A 10602-nucleotide genomic window follows, 5' to 3' on the forward strand; every position below is an offset into this window, starting at 1 on the left:
TCGGCCTCCATCATCATTCGGAGTCATGTCATTATTATTAAAATAGCAGCTCCCAAAGAATTTTTGTTCATCAGCCTCAAAGCATTTGTGGAATGACTTTCAATATGAAAATACCAATAAATTAAAGGCGTTCTGAACCGTGTTCTCATGGAAACTATTTCAGGTGTCTGAGAGGGAAACACGGTAACAACTCAGTTTTGAATGTGTGCTATGTGAGAAGGATTAGATGGCGCAGTTTCTCAGACGGTCTTATTTAATTCTTAGGAGGTTAAATGACGAGGCAGAGACAGATCATCGGTGTTCAGCCTGTTTTAGAGACAGGGGCCTGAAGCGCAGAGGTTTCCCGGAGCTCCCCCGAGTGTGTGCGTGTAGCACGCAGCAGAGTGAAGACGTGGGCGCAGCTTTTCTAGGTCCCTTGCTCTTCGGACTGGACAGCATGGCCCAAATCTGAGTGCCCCCAGCTGGCTCCCTTGAGCCCAAAGGGGGTGCCATTGCACGCAGAAGGAAGCTTGGGTCCTGGTGTCCGCAGGGCAGACCTGACAGGAGGTGGAACTCACGGATCTGCTGCGACAGAGAGGATGAGTTACACCAAAGCCAAAGTCAGCACCAGAAAAGGCAAAAGCATGCAGGGACCCGAGTGCAGGGTGCAGCAGAGACGCGAGCGTGGTGTCTGGGAAGCGCAGAGAGCAGAGGTTTGTGGTGTAGACATTTAAGAGATGGTCTCTGATATATTGGGGTGTGCAGGAGATGCACTGGGTGGGATTCATGGCCCCAAAGAGCTACACGGACCCCATTGCCTCCTTTCTTCCTGTTTCCTGTAACTTGCAAACTACACAGAACCTGGGTTTCTCTGGGGCTTCTTGGTGGCATCTCTGCTGTGTCTGGAAGCCTCTGTGAGTGAGATCCCAGATATGTGCCTCTGGTCATAGCTGTCTTATTGAATCAGGTACTGGACAGTATTGTCAGTCGTGCTTGGAGCCTAGGACCTCTTATTTCAAGGATTTTTGTTGTATTCCCAATAGTGGTGTGAGTCCTGGGACCATGGAAATAACACAGTTCTAAGTGCATTGACTAAAGAGAGGTGGTGGAATGGGCCCGATGTGGATGGAGTGGAAGTTTGAAGTGTTGGCTGCTGGGCGTGCAATTTCAGACACAGAGGCTGTCCCCAAAGACCGCTGCTCCAGGTGGTCCGAAGCCACTTCCCAAGGACTGAACCCGCCCCTTCCGGCTCAAGCCCAGGTGCCACGCAGACATCACAGAGCTGGTAACTCTCCCCAGCTTCTCCCTGATGGTTAAGTACCACACCCGGCCTCGGCCATCCCAGAAACCCACGACTCCCGCTAAACCAGATAAATTCATGCCATTGGAGCGTCCCCACCGGTGTCTCTGCCTGCGGAGCCCGAAAGCTCCTCGTTGTCCTGGTGAGTGGAGTTTCCGCACGGCCTTCATAAGGGACAGCTAGCAGACTGCCGCCCGGGGAATCATATAACATCCATTTATCAGAGCCTTCAGCGTTCTCTTCAGCGTTCTTGTGGTGTCCTGGCATTTTGACCTCATTAACAGCAGGTCATTGCCAAGTTCAAGCTTCAGTGAGCCAACTGACCAGGCTTTCATGCCATTTACAGGGGCTCAAACCGACCAGGGCGCCCCGCACCCCAGACGACACTGACCCGTGCCGGTGAATGCAGACAGGCTGAGTCTCTTGTTCCGCCGTCCTTGGTTTTCCGTCCTGGGAATCCACGTCCATTGACGTCCACGGGCTGTGTCAGTGAGTCTGGCCCTTTGGTGCATGTTACCTCTTTCTGGAACAGGCCTTGCTTCTGCCCAGCTGGATATTTGCGGATCTAACTCAGGACCTGGGAGGCAACAGCAGGGGGTGGCCTGAGAAACCTGACCCCAGCCTGCAAAGCGGCTTTCGCGGGTGTATCGCTGAAAGTCTCGTGTGCAGAGGAGGACTGACTTTTCTCAGTATGGGGTGAAGAGAGAGAAGGGAGTTTTACTCACTGTGCTTATCAGCATGTGGAAGATCGGTTTTTAACTTGACGTGTTTCTGTCTTAACGCTCCCATTCCGTGACTCAGAGTCCCACCTCCAGACAGAGCCAGCCCTGGGCGCCGAGCGTCGGCTTGGTGCTACGACTGCTCACACTGCAGCCGGTCTCCAGCTCAGTTCTGTCGTGGTCACAGCTGCTCTGCGGCTCAGCGGGGAGGGGCCCGTGCAAGGCTGCGTGGAGGCCTCTCTGGTTCTCCAGTGTATTCTCAGATTTCATGCTCATGTTCACAATTGAATTCATGCTTTTCGCTTTCCACTTCTCCCTGGCGCGGTATCCGTGGCCATCGGGAGATGCAGTGTGGCTCCCGGGCTCTGTCATCACCGCCATGTCTACGGGCCGCAGACACTTGCTGTCCCAGTAACCCGCCCTCCATCACACACCCTGTGCTGCTACCGACAGCGACCATGTGAGTAATCCTGCTACGTGTAAGCGCGGCTATAGATCCCGGTTGTTCAATCCAATGTTAACCTAGGTTTTGCCGTGAAGTTATTTCACGGTGAGGACCTTGAGACAGGGAGGTCATCCCGGGGCATCCCGGGGTAATTACAAAGGTCCTTACAATAGAGAGGCAGGAGGATCAGAGTAAGCGCAGGAGATGGGTCTGAGCGATGCAGGGAAGGGGCCACGAGCCAAGGATGCAGGAGCCCTAGAAGCGAAGAAAAGGTTTACATCAGGGGAGGGCATGGCTCAGGGGTAGAGCGCACACTTAGCATGCAGGGGGCCCTGGATTCAAGCCCCAGTGCCTGTAATAAAAAAATGGAAAGAAAAAAGTTTCATGTCTGCCTTTCATACTGTTGACTGAATTCTTACCTTCGGGTCTGCTTGTCTCTAACCAGCCAGCTGATTGGTCAATTAAATTATAAAAAAGACCCAAACACCTATTTTTTAAGTCTTTAATTGAAGTATAGTTGATTTACAACATTTCAAGTGTACAGCAAAGTGATTCAGTTATACATATATATCTATTCTTTTTCAGATTCTTTTCCATTATAGGTTATTGTAAGATATTAAATAGAGTTCCCCGTGCTGTACAGTGAGTGGGAACTTGTTGTTTATCTATTTTATATACAGTGGTGTATATGTGTTAATACCAAACTCCTAATTTATCCCTCCCCACCTTCCTCTTTGGCAACCATAGTTTGTTTTCTGTCTGTGAGTCTATTTCTGTTTTGTAAATAAGTTCGTATGTGTCATTTTTTTAGATTCCACGTATAAGTGATATCACATGATACTTGTCTTTCTCGTCTGACTTACTTCACTTAGTAGGGTAATCTCCAGGTCCATCCATGTTGCTGCAAATGGCAAATTTTCATTTTTTAAAAAACCAGAAATGGAATTAAACCAGCCAGCCAGGAGTGCCTGGTCAGCGCCAGGGAGGGCATCTGCCTGGTGGACCCTGGCGTCCCCTGGAGGAGAGTGACTTTGCCACCCCCGCCCGCTCCTTGCTGTCGTGCTTCCTTGCCCCCACCCCCTCTGCTAACAGAGTCTGTCCTTTTGTGCAGCCCCTCGGAGCCCCTCCCTCTGCTGGGTGCCATGATGCCCATTCAAGGATTGCTGAATAAAGCCAGTAAGACTTCAAATGTACACAGCTGAATTTTGTTTTTAACCTATGTTTTCTTCATTTTATTTTTCTGAAACTTTATTGTCTTTCACAGAAGTGTTTTCAGTCCGTGACCAATTGGAGAACGAATAAAGCAAAAAACCAAAAACACCCTCCAACCTTGTTGACCCCCTGTGCTACTTTTGCGCAGTTCCCACCTTTTACCACAAGATGTCGCCGTAGAGCCAGAGTTGCTCGTCGAGGCGGGGCGGGGGCGGGGGGCTGCCGCACCTGGCCTCACCCCGACTGTTCCGGTTCACGGGTTAGAGCAGAAGTCAGGCCGCAACCGCACCCGCCCATAGATCCCTCCTGGGTGTGACGCTTATTCTCAGCAAGCAAAGCACAATTCCAATGACGAATGAGTGGAATCTCTTTGAGTGTCCCCGGGTCACGGCTCCAACGCCAGGGGTGGTCGTGGCAGACTGATGCCACGGGTGCCTGTGACACGGAGGTGGGTCTTGGACGGAGGTCTGAGTGTGCCCTGGGGTCCTGCCTCTCGGACTTGAGCGTGCGTCGGAATCACCTGGAGGGCTTGGCAAAGCACGGATGGGGGCTCCGCGGAGCTCCGATCCACAGGCCCAGCACGCTCCCGGGACTACGACCCGGCTGGTCCGGGGACCACACTGCCAGGCCCTCTGCCCTGGGACGACGTGTGCCGGCCTTGGAGCTGGACGCCAGTTCAAACCCAAGCCCTGCCTCTCAGACAGCAGAGTCACCTGGGGCCAGTGCCCTGGCCGTCCCGGGCGCGCGGGGACGGTGACTTGGGGCAGGGGCCGCCCTGTGAGCGGGCTGAGGGCCCAAAGGTCCAGCAGCCGGGCGGGGAGGACACACACCCAGACCTAAGTGACGTTGTGAAGAAACCACCAGGTGCAGCTGGGGCGCAGGAGAGAGTCCTCTGGGGGAGCGAGGGGCCGGGGAGCTTCCCCAGGCGTGGGGCTCAGAGGCCCTGGGAGGACCGGGCCGCGGGGCGGGGAGGCGCAGGGCGAGGCTGCAGGCGGACGAGGGGAGGACGCTGGCTCCGGGAGAGTGGCCCTTGGGCCTCGCTTGGGCAGGCCGGGAGAGGCTGCAGGGGCTGGCCCGGGGTTCGGCTTCCCTCCTGCGGGCGATGAGGGTGTCGGTGCGGCCTGAACAGCGTCTCGCGCGTCCTGGGTCGTCCTGCCTTTGGCTGGGCAGGATCCGCGGCAGCCTTTGGCCCAGGATCCGGGTGGAGAGTGAGCGGGTGTGCGTGGAGGCGCAGCCAGGACGCGCCAAGCCCCGGGCGGGACCGAGCATCTGCTCCTCCTCGGCGCGCGGTTCTGATTCCAGCCTCATTTGGTCGCGTTTGCCACCTGCTGAACGATCGGGAAGTCAGGAGCTGTGGTCTCCTCAGCCTACCCCCGCCCGCCACTCGCAGGCCACTTGGCTCCGCAGAGTCATTTTCAGAAATGCCGATAATGTCCTACGACTGCCTGTTCCATCTGCTCCTCGCTCTCGGGGGCCTGGCTCCTTCGCAGGACCTGGGCGTCGGGCGCGCCAGGAGCGGTTACCCGCGCAGCTGCGCGGCCGCTCCCCGGGCCTGGCCCGGGCTTCCGTCCGTCCTTCCACACCCGACCAAGGGCAGCCTTTCCTCCTGGGGAGGCCGAGCCTGTAGCTGGCCCTCATGGAGAGAAAAAGAAATGGTACAAACTCCCCCCGGTACCAGCGGGCCAGCACGGCAGTCCCGATAGACACACAGGGACGCGTTACAGCGCACACGCGCGCGCACACGCAGTGGTTCAAAACAAACCTTCCACAGACATACTCTGCTAAAACGCTGCATGGGAGCGCTTGCTTGTGTATGTTTCATCTTTCCTGATAAATGTCAAGTTAAAATTCATGGTAAAAACAATCCTCACGCAAGAGATGGAGAGGCTCAGCCCAGTCAGGACACGGAGCGTCAAGGTCACGGGAGTGGAAATGACCCCGGAGGCGCAGCTGAGCCCCGGACGCCTGCAGGCGCGCGGACAGGTGTGCGTTTGATCACTGCAGTTTAAGAACAGCCAGCAAATAGAAGTGGAGTGTTTCTGAAATAGAAATACTTAACTGAAGCTTTAAAAACACCTCAGCTTTATATTCTCCTGTTAAAAGTATCACCTTTTGAAGCTATTCGTCCGGAGTAATCGCCTGCAGATGTACATATGTTTTGGCTAGTAATACAAGTTTTATAAAAATTACGCTAGGTCACCATCCTTGCTTCTGTGATTTAATAAATTCTTCTTTTGAATGTTTTCATATTTGCACCAGCTGCCTATGGAGTGTGTGTTGTGTTTGCCAATTGAAATAGAAAAATGTAAGGCAAATATCAGAGGTCTCAAATCAGCAACCAGCAAGAGCTTTTATTTTCTGCTTGTAGCAAGAACTCCTCCTGGTGGACTTTACCAGAATTATTCACTGCATTTGCAGAGAAAGACATGAGGCAAAGTAATGGCAAGAAATCAATAAACCATAGCAGCCCGTATCTTTTGCCAGTGGTACAGAAACACTTCTTTCTGTCTTTGTGGAATAAATTGAAAGAACTTACAAAGTGCATAAAAAATATTGGTAATCAAAAAACCTAGACTCAGTTTCTGGTTATTACCTACTTAACACCATGCCAGTTAGCTGGGAAACAAACATAATTCTAATCACAGAATGACTCAGATGCCTAGATGAATATGTGAGCAGTTTTTAGGTGTCCTCCAGATATTTATGAAATTGCTTGAAAAGGTATTTTTAACAGCTATAGAACAATGTTAAATCCCTGGTTTTTAAAAAGAAGTACATGGTGACTGCTGATCTTCACTTGGTCAAAAGAGTACACTGCACGCTTCCTCGCTGACAGGCAGCAGAAAGCAAAAGCTTTTAAAAAATAATTTGTGTCAAATTATAGAATTTTAATACACAAGCAATAAAGTTTATGATTTAAAAAGACATTATTTATGGGACAACATCTAGTTTGTCTACTCTCAAAGCAATGAAAGAGTTTAGCGGAAGACAACATAATTGTGGTTACAAAATTGCAGACACAAGACACTTTTAAGCTCAGTTGGTCAGGAGGGAGGGCGCAGCTCAGTGGTACAGCACCTGCTTATCAGGTACGAGGTCCTGTGTTCAACCCCCAGCCCCTCTACTAAGACAAAACAGAAACAAGAACTCTGCTAAATATCTTCTCCACAATCCTATTTACTAAATATACATGTGAAGTAAAATCCCAGACAGGATGGTGGGCCCTTCACGGCCAGATGTACTTGGGCTGCATTTACTGCAGTGTCGCTGCACTGACCTCTTGAGTATCTTGAGCAGGGAAACAGCCTTCAACATTATCACAAGATGAAGAACCACAGATCTTATCAAAGAGTTTACTTACAAATAATAACATGAGACATTGAAAACCAGCCCGATCCCTCCAGCTCACTGAAATGAAAAAGCCCTTGCCCTGGGGCACCACCCCTCTCTGCGACGGCCCCGATCACAGCGCCTGACACGGCCCCGAACGTTCGTGGCGCGAGAACCGGTGAGCCAGGTCGCTGCCTCAGTTCTTCTCACTGACAGCTCAGACGCTGCACGCGGCTTTCTGAAATCAAGCTTCTTGTGATTAGCGCACCTCTCCTCTGCAATTCAGTGACCTCATTTTCATATTTTTTATTGCCAACTACAATTCCTGATTAATCCTGAGACATTCTGTACATGGAACATGTTGGGTGCACACCTAGTTTACTAAGTATCACTGCTTTGAAACCTGCTGGCTTAGTATCATTTTAAAGAAAACACTCTTTTCCAGCATCTGAACAAATCTTCAATTTAATGGGTGCAGATGGAACGGTGAAAGTAAGCCAAACAAACACTGTAAAACACTACACTGTCTTCTGGCGGTCTTCATGCATCTGTCACGATCCACTCGATGGCTGTGCTTTAAATAAGGAACTATTAGGAGCAGCTGGGTTTCCCCTGGATGGGACGGGAGGGGCTCGTTCTTTCCCGACACCTGCTCTGCCGACGTGGTGGGTGGCCGTGGCAGGGGTGGCCGTGGCATCGGTGGCCATGGGTTTGGTTTGTTTGTGACCCAGTTTCCTTTTCACACGTTACCTGCTGTCCCTTGAAGGCAACATGTGTGGCCGGAGTCCTGGGTCAGACGTCCTGAGGGTCCCCGGCCCCCCGCCCTCCGTCTCAGGCTGAGAGCCCTCGTCCAAGCAGATGGTGCCGGGCCCAGCCCAGGGGTTCTGACTCTGGGTCTGGGTGGGGCCTGGGGAGAGGCATTCCTGACAGGTCCCCAGGAAATGCAGGTGCTGCCGGACCGCAGCACCCTGAGGGAGTCCTCCCTCTGTCAGGCCCAAGACAAACCCCCGTCCACTCGCCTCTCGTTTTCTTACTTTCCTCGCCAGCACGCACGCTCCTCGCTGCCTCAGGTGTTCACCAGATTACCACCGGTACCGTGTGTCTGGTGACCGTAATCCCCTTGAGGACAGACGCTCTGACACCTGCCGTTAGACCGTGTATTAAAGTGCAGCCGTCAGGTTCCCTTCACAACAGCCCCTGAGAAGTCTGGGGTCCCAGCTGCACCCAAGAAAAGAGGCTTTGGGGATGGGGGTTCCGAAATGTGCTTGTAACACCTTCTGTGCACTGAAGGTGCGGCCCCACCTCCTGGAAATTGCACCTGCCGGTCAGGGGGGCCCTGTGCCCCCTCACACCCCCACCAGGTGCTCACGGGGTGGCACAGAGTCAAGGAAGTGGGACATGGTGGGGGGCAGGGCTGGGTGCTGAGGGGTCCAGGGTGGGGGGAATTCTGGAGGAGATGCCCCATTTTTCTACTGCAAATTTTTTTTTCTTCTTTCCAGGGAAGACTGGGTCATTCCAGACTAGAGAATTCACCGTTTAGAGGCTTAGCAGCAGGTTCCCGACTACAGGAATGTGCCCTGCACCCCCACGTCCGAATCCAGGCGAGGGGCTTGGATGCACCAGTGCCCTCGGGGGCTCAGCCCCCTGCCCCGCCCCCAGCCCCCTGTGATGAGCCTGGATCTGACAGTCGCAGGGGCTCCGGCCTCACGGTGCCAGGGAGGCACTGCACACAGTGAAGAGCCCAGGTGCCACGTGGTAACCAGGACACTTACCTGGGAGTTTTCCAGACTCAGAGCTTCAGGTTTGGGCCATTTATTCCGCGCCCCCGTTGCTGTTCGTGCTGCATCGTGACTTGGGCTGTTAGCAGGCGGGCGGGCAGGCAGAGGAACCAGAGCAGGGGATGCCCCCAGGGCTGTGGCCTTGCCCCACGCCTGGCTCCGTGTGCAAGCCTCCAGGCCCGGCCTTTGCTGACTCAGCATCACAGCTGCGCTAGCAGCAGGTGAGAAGGCGGGGAGGGAACGGTCACGGGCTGGTCCTGGCGGCGCTGACTCTCGGCCGCTGTTTCAGGGCGAGGCACCAGGGGCTTGTCTGGAGAGGAGCTGGTCCTGAGCCTCTCTGAACTTCACATCTTTGCTCCAGGGAAGTGTTAAGGCTTAGACTCTGATGCACGGGGGGGGGGGGGTCTGCAGGGCTGTGTGTTCGGGGGCCCTTTCAGTGACAGACACTTCTAGAGAAGTTCTGTCCTTTGACCCCCCAGTCAATCCTCAGCAGGACCGCACAGGGTCGCTGGCCCCGCCTCTGGGATGAGGAGAGTCCGAGGTCAGTGGTCATTGATGGCTCAGGACAAGACAGCTCGCACTGCGCTAAGCGGCCTCCCGAGCACAGCCGCCCGGCCGTTCAGGGGAACGGGTGACATGCCAGGGTTGCTGGGCCCCCACTTCTGAGATTCCCAGAGAACAACGCGGCTGAGCCTCAGGTTCTACCTGCTTTGCCAGAGTTTCAACTATTTCAATTTTTAAATTCACCTAGTAGATTCACACTTGTTTATAAACAAAACATTCTGTTCCTGAGAGAAATGTCATGCTCTGAAGGTGGAGCTGGGCCTTATGTTTACCTGTTTCTCTTCCAGGACAGCCCAGTAATCTTCAAATCGTAATTTCTCAGTTATAGTCACTGCAAGAGTCCGATTATGGAATTTTAATCTTCTCCTTCCTGCCTAGTTAGGGTTCCTTTTCTTGATGTGACTGGGAACCCAACTCAAAGTGACTTAAACACTGAAGTTCTTCATTGGCTCTTGAAATGAGAATTCCAGGGAGAGGGGAAGCTCTGGGACTGACCCTCCATTTGCTCGACACGCTGGCGAGGTGACAGGACTTCCTAGCTCCTCCACTGTCCCAGAATCTCTTCCCTTGAGACTCCAGGACCGCACGCCCTGGCTCTCCGAGGCTCCACTCTCCCCAGCCGTATCCTCAGCCTTCGAGAGAAGGGACGTGATCCTCCCAGAAGACTTCCTCCGGTCCCACGGCCCTGACGACATTGGCACCCTCGGCCTGAACCTGCCACCAGCAGGGTGAGCGCACCTGCCCAGATCAGAGCAGACTGAGCATGTGACACCTGGATCCGGGGGTTGATTTGGCTTCCGAGCTGCATGGGCTTCACGGAGCGGTTAGAACAAACCCCAGAGAGAGGAAGAGGGCGTGGGTGCAGGGCAGCCCGCGGGAGAATCCGTACAAGGACCCGTGTCAGCTGGCGCCCCGTTTCATCCACAGGAGCGTGGACTCATGGCCACCCCATGCTCGTTACGCTTGAAACCGTCATAGCCAGATGGCTGCGGGGACAGCTTCCCAGAATCAGTGGCCGGCTCCAGCTGGACAGACCTGGGCTGGAGCCGTCCGTCCACTTACAAGCAATGTTTAAGTACCGTTTGGCAAGTGGCTGCGTCTCTCTGAGCCTCCGTCTCCTGACGGGTGAAGCGAGGAGAACACAGCAAACTCAGGGATGCTGCTGTAAGTGGGGAAGAAAAAGGCCACGCCCACGTGGGATTCGACATGAAAACAGCCCGGAAACAGCCGCGCAAAGAGCCCTTCCGTCTCCAGCCCCCGAGGCGCCTGCTCCGG

The 10602-nt window shown here is 53.8% G+C and overlaps 1 long non-coding RNA gene across 2 annotated transcripts; it reads right to left on the reverse strand.

The window, feature by feature from the left end:
• Positions 1-7422: 7422 nt before the first annotated feature.
• Positions 7423-10018, reverse strand: LOC140690197 (uncharacterized). Of its 2 annotated transcripts, XR_012065379.1 has the most exons (3): positions 8758-10018; positions 8020-8127; positions 7423-7744 (listed from the first exon to the last, which is right to left on the reverse strand). It is a non-coding gene; the product is annotated as an uncharacterized lncRNA (long non-coding RNA). The 2 variants fall into 2 exon arrangements; XR_012065378.1 differs by having other exon boundaries at positions 7423-8127.
• Between the last annotated feature and the right edge of the window lie 584 nt (positions 10019-10602).

Source organism: Vicugna pacos, chromosome 29 (assembly GCF_048564905.1).
Source record: "Vicugna pacos chromosome 29, VicPac4, whole genome shotgun sequence".
NCBI classification, from domain to species: Eukaryota; Metazoa; Chordata; class Mammalia; order Artiodactyla; family Camelidae; genus Vicugna; species Vicugna pacos.